This window comes from Mus musculus, chromosome X, assembly GCF_000001635.26.
Source record: "Mus musculus strain C57BL/6J chromosome X, GRCm38.p6 C57BL/6J".
NCBI classification, from domain to species: Eukaryota; Metazoa; Chordata; class Mammalia; order Rodentia; family Muridae; genus Mus; species Mus musculus.
Genome location: NC_000086.7, coordinates 123551434 through 123565789, shown reverse-complemented (window position 1 = coordinate 123565789; position 14356 = coordinate 123551434).

Genomic DNA, 14356 nt, shown 5'->3' with positions numbered 1-14356 from the left:
AGCCGGTGCCAGTGGAGCCTATACCATCCTTGCCCCCGGGAACCATGGGCCTTATTCTCGGCCGGGGTTCACTCACCTTGCAGGGCTTAGTAGTCCACCCTGGAGTTATGGATTGTCAACATTCCCCTGAAATACAGGTCCTGTGCTCAAGCCCTAAGGGCGTTTTTTCTATTAGTAAAGGAGATAGGATAGCTCAGCTGCTGCTCCTCCCTGATAATACCAGGGAGAAATCTGCAGGACCTGAGATAAAGAAAATGGGCTCCTCAGGAAATGATTCTGCCTATTTGGTTGTATCTTTGAATAATAGACCTAAGCTCTGCCTTAAGATCAACGGAAAAGAGTTTGAAGGCATCCTTGATACCGGAGCAGATAAAAGTATAATTTCTACACATTGGTGGCCCAAAGCATGGCCCACCACAGAGTCATCTCATTCATTACAGGGCCTAGGTTATCAATCATGTCCCACTATAAGCTCCGTTGCCTTGACGTGGGAATCCTCTGAAGGACAGCAAGGGAAATTCATACCTTATGTGCTCCCACTCCCGGTTAACCTCTGGGGAAGGGATATTATGCAGCATTTGGGCCTTATTTTGTCCAATGAAAACGCCCCATCGGGAGGGTATTCAGCTAAAGCAAAAAATATCATGGCAAAGATGGGTTATAAAGAAGGAAAAGGGTTAGGACATCAAGAACAGGGAAGGATAGAGCCTATCTTACCTAATGGAAACCAAGACAGACAGGGTCTGGGTTTTTCCTTAGTGGCCATTGGGGCAGCACGGCCCATACCATGGAAAACGGGGAATCCAGTGTGGGTTCCTCAATGGCCCCTATCCTCTGAAAAACTGGAAGCTGTGATTCAACTGGTAGAGGAACAATTAAAACTAGGCCATATTGAGCCATCTACCTCACCTTGGAATACTCCAATTTTTGTAATTAAGAAAAAGTCAGGAAAGTGGAGACTGCTCCATGACCTCAGAGCCATTAATGAGCAAATGAACTTATTTGGCCCAGTACAGAGGGGTCTCCCTGTACTTTCCGCCTTACCACGTGGCTGGAATTTAATTATTATAGATATTAAAGATTGTTTCTTTTCCATACCTTTGTGTCCAAGGGATAGGCCCAGATTTGCCTTTACCATCCCCTCTATTAATCACATGGAACCTGATAAGAGGTATCAATGGAAGGTCTTACCACAGGGAATGTCCAATAGTCCTACAATGTGCCAACTTTATGTGCAAGAAGCTCTTTTGCCAGTGAGGGAACAATTCCCCTCTTTAATTTTGCTCCTTTACATGGATGACATCCTCCTGTGCCATAAAGACCTTACCATGCTACAAAAGGCATATCCTTTTCTACTTAAAACTTTAAGTCAGTGGGGTTTACAGATAGCCACAGAAAAGGTCCAAATTTCTGATACAGGACAATTCTTGGGCTCTGTGGTGTCCCCAGATAAGATTGTGCCCCAAAAGGTAGAGATAAGAAGAGATCACCTCCATACCTTAAATGATTTTCAAAAGCTGTTGGGAGATATTAATTGGCTCAGACCTATTTTAAAGATTCCTTCCGCTGAGTTAAGGCCTTTGTTTGGTATTTTAGAAGGAGATCCTCATATCTCCTCCCCTAGGACTCTTACTCTAGCTGCTAACCAGGCCTTACAAAAAGTGGAAAAAGCCTTACAGAATGCACAATTACAACGTATTGAGGATTCGCAGCCTTTCAGTTTGTGTGTCTTTAAGACAGCACAATTGCCAACTGCAGTTTTGTGGCAGAATGGGCCATTGTTGTGGATCCATCCAAACGTATCCCCAGCTAAAATAATAGATTGGTATCCTGATGCAATTGCACAGCTTGCCCTTAAAGGTCTAAAAGCAGCAATCACCCACTTTGGGCGAAGTCCATATCTTTTAATTGTACCTTATACCGCTGCACAGGTTCAAACCTTGGCAGCCACATCTAATGATTGGGCAGTTTTAGTTACCTCCTTTTCAGGAAAAATAGATAACCATTATCCAAAGCATCCAATCTTACAGTTTGCCCAAAATCAATCTGTTGTGTTTCCACAAATAACAGTAAGAAACCCACTTAAAAATGGGATTGTGGTATATACTGATGGATCAAAAACTGGCATAGGTGCCTATGTGGCTAATGGTAAAGTGGTATCCAAACAGTATAATGAAATTTCACCTCAAGTGGTAGAATGTTTAGTGGTTTTAGAAGTTTTAAAAACCTTTTTAGAACCCCTTAATATTGTGTCAGATTCCTGTTATGTGGTTAATGCAGTAAATCTTTTAGAAGTGGCTGGAGTGATTAAGCCTTCCAGTAGAGTTGCCAATATTTTTCAGCAGATACAATTAGTTTTGTTATCTAGAAGATCTCCTGTTTATATTACTCATGTTAGAGCCCATTCAGGCCTACCTGGCCCCATGGCTCTGGGAAATGATTTGGCAGATAAGGCCACTAAAGTGGTGGCTGCTGCCCTATCATCCCCGGTAGAGGCTGCAAGAAATTTTCATAACAATTTTCATGTGACGGCTGAAACATTACGCAGTCGTTTCTCCCTGACAAGAAAAGAAACCCGTGACATTGTTACTCAATGTCAAAGCTGCTGTGAGTTCTTGCCAGTTCCTCATGTGGGAATTAACCCACGCGGTATTCGACCTCTACAGGTCTGGCAAATGGATGTTACACATGTTTCTTCCTTTGGAAAACTTCAATATCTCCATGTGTCCATTGACACATGTTCTGGCATCATGTTTGCTTCTCCGTTAACCGGAGAAAAAGCCTCACATGTGATTCAACATTGCCTTGAGGCATGGAGTGCTTGGGGGAAACCCAAACTCCTTAAGACTGATAATGGACCAGCTTATACGTCTCAAAAATTTCAGCAGTTCTGCCGTCAGATGGACGTAACCCACCTGACTGGACTTCCATACAACCCTCAAGGACAGGGTATTGTTGAGCGTGCGCATCGCACCCTCAAAGCCTATCTTATAAAACAAAAGAGGGGAATTGAAGAGATTTTACCCCGAGCACCAAGAGTGTCTGTGTCTATGGCACTCTTTACACTCAATTTTTTAAATATTGATGCTCATGGCCATACTGCGGCTGAACGTCATTGTTCAGAGCCAGATAGGCCCAATGAGATGGTTAAATGGAAAAATGTCCTTGATAATAAATGGTATGGCCCGGATCCTATTTTGATAAGATCCAGGGGAGCTATCTGTGTTTTCCCACAGAATGAAGACAACCCATTTTGGATACCAGAAAGACTCACCCGAAAAATCCAGACTGACCAAGGGAATACTAATGTCCCTCGTCTTGGTGATGTCCAGGGCGTCAATAATAAAAAGAGAGCAGCGTTGGGGGATAATGTCGACATTTCCACTCCCAATGACGGTGATGTATAATGCTCAAGTATTCTCCTGCTTTTTTACCACTAACTAGGAACTGGGTTTAGCCTTGATTCAGACAGCCTTGGCTCTGTCTGGACAGGTCCAGACGACTGACACCATTAACACTTTGTCAGCCTCAGTGACTACAGTCATAGATGAACAGGCCTCAGCTAATGTCAAGATACAGAGAGGTCTCATGCTGGTTAATCAACTCATAGATCTTGTCCAGATACAACTAGATGTATTATGACAAATAACTCAGCTGGGGTGTAAACAAAAGTTTCCGGGATTGTGTGTTATTTCCATTCAGTATGTTAAATTTACTAGGGCAGCTAATTTGTCAAAAAGTCTTCTTCAGTATATGTTACAGAATTGGACGGCTGAATTTGAACAGATCCTTCGGGAATTGAGACTTCAGGTCAACTCCACGCGCTTGGACCTGTCCCTGACCAAAGGATTACCCAATTGGATCTCCTCAGCATTTTCTTTCTTTAAAAAATGGGTGGGATTAATATTATTTGGAGATACACTTTGCTGTGGATTAGTGTTGCTTCTTTGATTGGTCTGTAAGCTTAAGGCCCAAACTAGGAGAGACAAGGTGGTTATTGCCCAGGCGCTTGCAGGACTAGAACATGGAGCTTCCCCTGATATATCTATGCTTAGGCAATAGGTCGCTGGCCACTCAGCTCTTATATCCCATGAGGCTAGTCTCATTGCACGGGATAGAGTGAGTGTGCTTCAGCAGCCCGAGAGAGTTGCACGGCTAAGCACTGCAGTAGAAAGGCTCTGCGGCATATATGAGCCTATTCTAGGGAGACATGTCATATTTCAAGAAGGTTGAGTGTCCAAGTGTCCTTCTCTCCAGGCAAAACGACACGGGAGCAGGTCAGGGTTGCTCTGGGTAAAAGCCTGTGAGCCTAAGAGCTAATCCTGTACATGGCTCCTTTACCTACACACTGGGGATTTGACCTCTATCTCCACTCTCATTAATATGGGTGGCCTATTTGCTCTTATTAAAAGGAAAGGGGGAGATGTTGGGAGCCGCGCCCACATTCGCCGTTACAAGATGGCGCTGACAGCTGTGTTCTAAGTGGTAAACAAATAATCTGCGCATGTGCCGAGGGTGGTTCTCCACTCCATGTGCTCTGCCTTCCCCGTGACGTCAACTCGGCCGATGGGCTGCAGCCAATCAGGGAGTGACACGTCCTAGGCGAAGGATAATTCTCCTTAATAGGGACGGGGTTTCGTTTTCTCGCTCTCTTGCTTCTTACACTCTTGCTCCTGAAGATGTAAGCAATAAAGTTTTGCCGCAGAAGATTTTGGTTTGCTGTGTTCTTCCTGGCCGGGCGTGAGAACGCGTTAATAACAGTTCCACAGTCTTTACATATTCTTAAATTTTCAATCTCTTTAAAATATTCATCTCTTTTAAAATAAAAAGTTTTTTACAATTAAAAGTCTCTTAACTGTGGGATCCACTAAATAGTTTCTTCCTTCAAGAGGAAAATATCAGGGCACAGTCACAATCAAAAGCAAAAATCAATCTCCAACTGTCCAATGTCTGGGATCCAACTCATGATCTTCTAGGTTCCTCCAAGGGCTTGGGTCGCTTCTCAAACCATGCCGTTTGTAGCACACACGTCGTCCTCTAGGCTCCAGATGCCTGTATTCCACTGCTGCTGCTCTTGGTGGTCATCTCATGGTACTGGCATCTCCAAAACACTGCATGTCCCCTTCAGTCCTGGGCTGTCAATTTCAACTGAGGCTGCACCTTCACTTAATGGCCTTCCATGGCCTCTCACAGTGCTGAGCCTCATCTGCTCTGCATGACCTCTTCATGCCTTCAAAACCAGTACCACCTGGGTGACTCTTACACATTACCAAGTCCAGCCACAGCACAAGGTACAACCTTGGCTATCTCTGGAACACAGCCTCTTTGTGCTTTCAGAAAACACTACCCAGAAGATGTCACCCCAATGATGCTGGTCTCTTCTTAATCACTGCTAATTTCTTAGCTCCAGCTAACCAGCATCAATAGTCCCAGTAATGCAAAGTTTTTGCTTTAGTAGTCCTGGTATCTTGTTAATCACAGCTGATTCTTCAGCCCCAGCTAACCAGAACCACAGAATCTTCACAACCAAAGTAACAATGGCCCTGAAAAGTCTTTAATTTTCCCTCTGAAATTTCACAAGCCAGGCCTCCATCTTCTGCACTGTTTTCATTCAACATTATCTTCCAAGCTCCTACACAATGTCTGGCAGAGCTCTTAACACCAAATGGATTTTTCAGAGGGGAAAGTAAGAAAGGGGATAACATTTGAAAAGTAAGTAAAGAAAATATCTAATTAAAAAAATGAAACAATTTGAAATTTCACATCTATATTATCTACACCTACACCAACACCTACGTGTGTGTGTGTGTGTGTGTGTGTGTGTGTGTGTGCACCACATGTGTGCCTTGAACCCAAAGATGTCAAAAGAGGGTAGCAAATCCCTTTTAACTGGAATTAAAAGTGGTGTGAGCAATATGTTGCTACTAAAAGACAAATCTAGCTTTTCTTCAAAAGTATCAAATTATCTTAAATATTGAGCCATCTTTCCAGATATTCCTAAAAGAATTTTGAAAGTAGCATGCCTTCCTTTAATAATTTAAGGGTGACATAAAAATTTTCCCTAATATTTTAAATAGAAGCAAAATCTGTTCATAATATAAATTGCAGTGTTTTAAAAAGGGTTCACAAGTCTCTAAATTATGAACAATTATAACTACTATGACTATTTTAGGTCATTATTGATATTTTTAAAAACCATATAAGCAAGCTTTTTAAAACTCACAAAAGAACACACATGATATGCATTCAGTGATAAGTGGATATTAGCCCAGAAGCTCAGAATGCTTCTTAGAAGGGGAAACAAAAATACCCATGGAAGGAGTTACAAAGACAAAGTTCAGAGCAGAGACTGAAGGAAAAACCATCCAGAGACTGCCCCACATGGGGATCTACCCCACAAACAACCACGAAATCTAAATGCTAACAAGAGCTTGCTGACAGGAACCTGATAAAACTGTCTCCTGAGGGGCTCTTCCAGTGCCTGGCAAATACAGAAGTGGACGCTCACGATCATCCATTGGACAGAGCACAGGGTCCCCAATGAAGGAGCGAGAGAAAGTTCCCAAGGAGTTAAAGGGGTTTGAAGTCCCATAGGAGGAACATCAATATGAACTAGCCATTACTCCCAAAGCTCCTTAGAACTAAATCACCAATCAAAGAAAACACATGGTAGAACTTGTTGCTGTAACTGTATATGTAGCAGAGGATGGACTAGTCAGTCATCAATGGGAGGGGAGACACTAGGTCCTGTGAACATTCTATGCTCAGTATAGGGGAATGGCATGACCAAGAATCAGAGAGGATGGGTTGGGGAAGAGGGGAGGGGGTAGAAAATAGGGGATTTTTCAGAGGGGAAAGTAAGAAAGGGGATAACATTTGAAAAGTAAGTAAAGAAAATATCTAATTAAAAAAATGAAACAATTTGAAATTTCACATTAATTTTTTCCCAAATTCATGCTTTGTTACCCATTTACTCAACTAATTTTATTCTAATAAATTATAAATTTATGATTGAAATGTCTCTAAACATGATATCATAGAAGTATGTAAAAGAATATTAATGTCTACTTAATATGGACATGAAATTATGTGCTGACATTATTTTTCTATACTGAGTTGTAATTAAGCATACTAGAAAGTAACAATTAAACAAAAAAGAAAGCCAGGCATTGGTGGCACACGCCTTTAATCCCAGCACTCGGGAGGCAGGGGCGGGTGGATTTCTGAGTTCAAGGCCAGCCTGGTCTATAGAATGAGTTCCAGGACAGCCAGGGCTGCACAGAGAAACCCTGTCTCAAAAAAAAAAAAAAAAAAAAAAAAAAAAAAAAAAAGGAAGAAAGAAAGAAAGTAGGAAGGAAAGAAAGAAAGAAAAGAAATGAAATGAAAGGAAAAGAAAAGAAAAAAGGAACAAAAAGAAAATAATTATTTTTAAAACTAATTATTTATCATAAAAGTCAAATATCATTGGAAGTTTTCTTAAAGCCAAGAATAATGATAGCTTTAATTTATATATATTTATGGATACGCATTACTGATTCCTAACATAATAGAGCATTCAAATTTGATTTTTATATTTTATTTGCTTTAGAACTATTATCAGTGACAAAACTTATTCATATATATCAAAAATGGCAATAGCAATAGATTTATTAAGATACTGAATATGTGAATTTTTTCCAACTTTCACAGTGATGTAGAATCAAAACATTTTAATCACTTATAGTCTATAGCTGTATATATTTCTGACTAAAGTTTCATGGAGAGAAAAATAGGAATGCATCTGGTTTAAAAGAATTGATTATTCTTTACTATAATTAATTTTATCTTCTTTTCATTACTCTCCTTAAATTAAATTATATTTTCATATAGTTATATGTGATTCCTATACTAGGTACTCTAACTTCTTATACCCGGAGGCAAAACCCCAAAGCAAAACTTTACTATGAAAGCTATGTCTTAAAAATATTCTCAACAATAAAAGAACCTCTGGGGGAATCATCATGCCTGACCTAAAGCTGTATTACAGAGCAATTGTGATTAAAAACTGCATGGTACTAGTACAGTAAGAGACAGGTAGATCAATGGAATAGAATTAAAGACCCAGAAATACACCAACACACCTATGGTTACTTGATCTTTGACAAGGGAGCTAAAACCATCCAGTGGAACAGAGACAGCATTTTCAAAAAATGGAGCTGGCACAACTGGCGGTTATCATGTAGAATGAGATTTGATCCGTTCTTATCTCCTTGTACAAAGCTCAAGTCTAAGTGGATCAAAGAACTCCACATAAAACGAGAGGCATTTAAATTTATACAGGAGAAAGTGGGGAAAAACCTTGAAGATATGGGCACAGGAGATATATTCCTAAACAGAACAGCAATGGCCTGTGCTGTAAGATCAAGAGTCGACAAATGGGATTTCATAAAATTGCAAAGCTTCTGTAGGGCAAAAGATACTGTCAATAAAACAAAAAGGCCACCAACAGATTGGGAAAGAATTTATACCAGTCCTAAATCTGATAGGGGGCTAATATCCAATATATTCAGAGCTCAAGAAGATGAAATCCAGAAATTCAAATAACCCCATTAAAATGGGGTACAGAGCTAAACAAAGAATTCTCAACTGAGGAATTTCAAATGGCTGAGAAGCACCTGAAAAAATGTTCAACATCCTTAATCATCAGGGAATGCAAATCAAAACAGCCCTGAGATTCCACCTCACACCAGTCAGAATGGCTAAGATCAAAAATTCAGGTGACAGTAGATGCTGGCTAGGATGTGGAGAAAGAGGAACACTGCATTGCTGGTGGGATTACAAGCTGATACAAACACTCTAGATATCAGTCTGGTGGTTCCTCAGAAAACTAGACATAGTACTTCCAGTGGATCCAACAATTCCTCTCCTGGGCACATACCCAGAAGATGTTCCAACTTCTAATAAGGACACACACTCTACTATGTTCATATCAGCCTTATTTATAATAGCTAGAAGCTGGAAAGAACTCAGATGTCCCTCAGCAGAGGAGTGGATACAGAAAATGTGGTACATTTGCACAATGGAGTACTACTCAACTATTAAAAACAATGAATTTATGAAATTCTCAGGCAAGTGGATGTATCTGGAGGGTATCATCCTGAGTGAGGTAACCCAATCACAAAAGAAGTCACTTGATATATATTCACTGATAAGTGGATATTTGCCCAGGAACCTAGAATACACAAGATACACTTTGCAATAAACATGAAACTCAAGAATAAGGAAGAACAAAGTGTGGATATTTTGCTCCTTAGAATGGGGAACAAAACACCCATGGAAGAAGTTACAGAGACGAAGTTCAGAGCTGAGACAGAAGTAAGGATCATTCAGAGACTGTTCCACCCAGGGATCCATCCCATAATCAACCAACAAATTCAAACACTATTGCATAAGCCAGAAAGATTTTTCTGACAGGACCCTGATATAGCTATCTCTTGTGAGGCTCTGCCAGTGCCTGGCAAATACAGAAGTGGATGCTGACAGTCATCTATTGGATGGAACAAGGGCCCCCAATGAATGAGCTTCTAGGTGTGCCTATCCCTAGGGTGCATGAGATTCGTGGGTGTAGCTACCAATCCTAGTTTAGACATGTCACCAAAAAGTATTCAAGCCACACACTTTCTGAGCCTTCTTTGTCTACCTCAATATTTTATGAAGTAAAGTTAACCACGGAAGAATCTGGCGTGTCCTGTGTTTATTTCCTGTGGGACAGGGATAAGCTCAGGATACTTGGTGCTCGAAACCCTGGGGAAAAACGCCTTAACAAGGCACAGCACCAGAGAGGAGAACCTCCGACCAACCAGAGCAGGTTCAGAACCATGGTGGATTCAACTCAGAGAGGATACTGTGAGTAACTTTGATCCTTCTTAATCCCTCCCCTTAACTGGAAGGCAGCACTGAAAGCCTTTTGTTCTAGTGCTGTCTGTGTTAACCCTATTTCTCCTGGTTTGATCCTGCACTCACCAGAAGTGCACTTCTGGTGAGTGCAGGATCAAACCAGGAGAAGTAATCTTATGCATAAAGTTTGAGTAAAATAATCTATAACTTAGAAGAGTGAACATGTCACAAACTTTGTAGAAAATTTAAATGTGGACTATGGAAGACATAGTGGTTGGTAGTTCTATTCTCAGGGGTAGAAATGATACTACTAGATGGCCGTTTATTGCCAAGGACAGTACAGTACAGAAATCAACAAAACCAAGTATACTCCAACATATACTGCCACGGGACTCCAGTGGAGTCAGCTTGACAGATGAAAGTCTGAAAGCTTTCTCATGAGGAAAGAGTTTCAAGGAAACTTACTCCTGGATCTTTGGCTATTCCCCTAACCCATAAAATTAATTTTCCAAATCCACCTTAGTCTAGTGTATGGATCCATGTCCACTCTATATAGTATTACCTTATTGTAATGTCTTTTAAGATTGTATTCTAACATAGCTAAAGCCTTTTCCCAGTGTTCTTAGATTCCAGATAGCAGCAAGGAGTTTAACCTATTCACTAAGTAATTAAGCACTACCATAAAACAATAAAGCACTAGCCATTATTTCAGTTGTCTGCAGAAAGAGTCTAAAATATACTAAAGAAATTCAATGAAACATAAGATAATATTCTGAAATAATAATACAAAAATTATAAAATCTTGAAGAAACTGAAAAAAACTTATAGGTATATATTACCTGCATATTTAAATGAAGGGGATAAAAGAAAACCAATATAAGAACTCATGTTCTTGAAATGTGGTAATGGTATCATGGCAGGGAACGTACCATAAAAGTCCAGGACTAGATGGTTTTAGCAATGAGTTCTACCAGACTACAGAATTTCTTTTGTAAATGTAACTGCATTTGTGTTTCTCTGATATACTTTCCTTTCTGTGGTTGCATACGTCACATCATGAATGTGCAGGTCATGGGACAACTTTCAGAAGCTGGTTCTCTCCTTTCAAAATTGGTTTCCAGGTTTGCAAACTTAGTAGAAAAAAAGATTCATACTGCATTGAAAAAAAATCACCATAATCAAACTGGATCTACATCAGAGATATGCCCTCATAATCATAATTTACCACACATGAAACAATATAATAGAACACCTATGCATATCTAAGGTCAAAAATTATATGAACGTTTCTATATATTAAAATAGAACCATTTTACTTTATACATGAAAGGGTCTCTTCAGGTTCTATCACACTGCTGTTGGGCATTTCGTCTAATGTCATCCTCATTGGGTCCTGAGAGCCTCACAACCATGCTGTCTGGGACTTAGTAGTGGTTCTTCCCATTCCCCATTCCCCACGCCACACTACTAGATATTTCTATTCATTCTCTTGGCCCTCAGGGCTTCTTTCCTGTCTTCCTCACACCAGATACTGCCTCCTTTTCTTCCCTCCACTTCCCCTGTTACACACATGTCCCTCCATACCTCTGCCTCCAATGATTATGTTGTTCCATGTTCCAAGTGAGATTGGAGATTGAAGCATCCACATTTGGGCTTTCCCTCTTCTTAATCTTCATATGCTCTGTGAATTCTTCATGGATATTCTGAACTTTTGGCTAATATCCACTTATCAGTGACTACATACCATACCATATATTCATATATATCTCCTTTGGTGTCTGGGTTACTTCACTCAGGATGATATTTTCTAGTTCCATGCATTTTCCTGAAAAAAAAAAAAAACTGATATCCTCATTTTGAATAGCTGAGTCGTTTTGTTGTTGTTGTTTTGTTTTTGTTTTTTGTTTTTGTTTGTTTGTTTGTTTGTTTTTCGGGAAAGTATCTCCCTGTATAGCCCTGGCTGTCCTGGAATTCACTCTGTAGACCAGGCTGCCCTTGAACTCAGAAATCTGCCTGCCTCTTCAGTAGTCTTTCACTGAGTAAATGTACCACATTTTCTGTATCTATTTTTCGGTTGAAGGACATCTGGGTTGTTTCCAGCATTCAGCTATTATAATTAAGGCTGCTGTAAACACCGAAGGTTTACTTATGATATGGTAGAGCATTTTGGAGTATATGCCCAGAATTTGTTGTACTGGCTAATTTTGTGTCAACGTGACACAGCTGGGGTTATCACAGAGAAAGGAGCTTCAGTTGAGGAAATGCCTCCATGAGATCCAACTGTAAGGCATTTTCTCAATTAGTGATCAAGGGGGAAAGGCCCCTTGTGGGTGGGACCATCGCTGGACTGGTAGTCTTGGGTTCTATAAGAGAGCAGGCTGAGCAAGCCAGGAGAAGCAAGCCAATAAAGAACATCCCTCCATGGCCTCTGCATCAGCTCCTGCTTTCTGACCTGCTTGAGTTCCAGTCCTGCATCCTTTGGTGATCAACAGCAGTATGGAAATGTAAGCCAAATAAACCCCTTCCTCCCCAACTTGCTTCTTGGTCATGATATTTGTGCAGGAATAGAAACCCTGACTAAGACAAATTGGTACCAGCAGAGTGGGGTATTCCTGTGACAACCTGACCATGTTTTGGGGAGGACTGTGGAAGGACTTTGGAACTTTGGGCTTGAAGATCCATCCGTTGTTAAAAGCTCTGTCAGATGTTGTGTAGGAGCTTGGAAGATAGTGTTGAGAACACTGCAGAAGATGGAGGTCTGGTTTGTGAAATTTCAGAGGGAAAATTAAAGACTCTTTTCAGGGCCATTGCTGTTTTGATTGTGAAGATTCTATAGTTCTGGTTAGCTGGGGCTGAAGAATCAGCTGTGATTAACAAGATACCAGAACTACTAAAGCAAAAACTTTGCATTACTGGGACTATTGATGCTGGTTAGCTGGAGCTAAGAAATTAGCGGTGATTAAGAAGAGACCAGCATCATTGAGGTGACATCTTCTGGGAAGTGTTTTCTGAGAGCACAGTGGCTGTGTTCCAGATATAGCCAAAGTTGTACCTTGTGCTGTGGCTGGACTTGGTAATGTATAAGGGTCACCCAGGTGGTACTGGTTTTGAAGGCATGAAGGAGTTGAGCAGAGCAGCTGAGGCTTGGCACTGTGAGAGGCCATGGAAGGCCATTGGTGAAAGTCCAGCCTCAGTTGCATTTGATGGCCCAGGACTGAAGGGGTCATGCAGTGTTTTGGAGATGCCAGTACCATGAGATGACCACCAAGAGCAGCAGCAGCAGTGGAGTACAGGCATCTGGAGCCTAGAGGATGACGCGTGTGCTACAAAGGGCATGGCTGGAGAAGTGACCCAAGCCCTTGGAGGAGCCCAGAAGATCGTAAGTTGGATCCCAGACATTGGACGGTTGGAGATTGACTTTTGCTTTTGATTGTGGCTGTGCCCTGATATTTTCCCTCTTGAAGGAAGAAACTGTTTTAGTGGAGCCCACAGTTAAGAGACTTTTAATTGTAAAAAGACTTTGGATTTTAAAAGAGATGGCTATTTTAAAGAAATTGAAATTTTAAGAATATGTAAAGACTGTGGGACTTTTAAAGTTATTTAAATCTTGGGGATGAATAAGAATGTAAGGGTTGAGGCTTACTAGTGATGTGTTTGTGTGTCAAGTTGACAAGGGGTCAATTGTACTGGCTAATTTTGTGTCAACTTGACACAGCTGGGGTTATCACAGAGAAAGGAGCTTCAGTTGAGGAAATGCCTCCATGAGATCCAACTGTAAGGCATTTTCTCAATTAGTGATCAAGGGGGAAAGGCCCCTTGTGGGTGGGACCATCTCTGGACTGGTAGTCTTGGGTTCTATAAGAGAGCAGGCTGAGCAAGCCAGGAGAAGCAAGCCAGTAAAGAACATCCCTCCATGGCCTCTGCATCAGCTCCTGCTTTCTGACCTGCTTGAGTTCCAGTCCTGCATCCTTTGGTGATCAACAGCAGTATGGAAATGTAAACCAAATAAACCCCTTCCTCCCCAACTTGCTTCTTGGTCATGATGTTTGTGCAGGAATAGAAACCCTGACTAAGACATTTGTATATATGGATATTCAGATAGACTTATTTCCAATTTTGTGCAGAAATGCCAGACTGCATTTTCGGCTCCAGACAACTGGTCACCTTCGGGGCCAGAGGACAGGTGTCCGCCCAGCCCGGGAGGCTTCTGCCTCAGGTTCCACGGAAGCCACCTTCGTTTCAGGACTCTGTGGAGAACAGTCTGCACAGGTGAGAGTGTGGACTACAGACGCTAGGAGCTTCAGGGACACTCGAGGGCCGCAGAGATTCTGGGGCAGCGCCGTTTTCTGGCTCCAGACATCCGGCCACCTTCCTGGCCAGAGGACAAGTGTCCACCCAGCCTGGGAAGCCTTTGCCTCAGGATCTGAGGAAGCCATCTAGGTTCCAGGACTCCGGGGAAAGTAGTCTACACAGGTGAGAG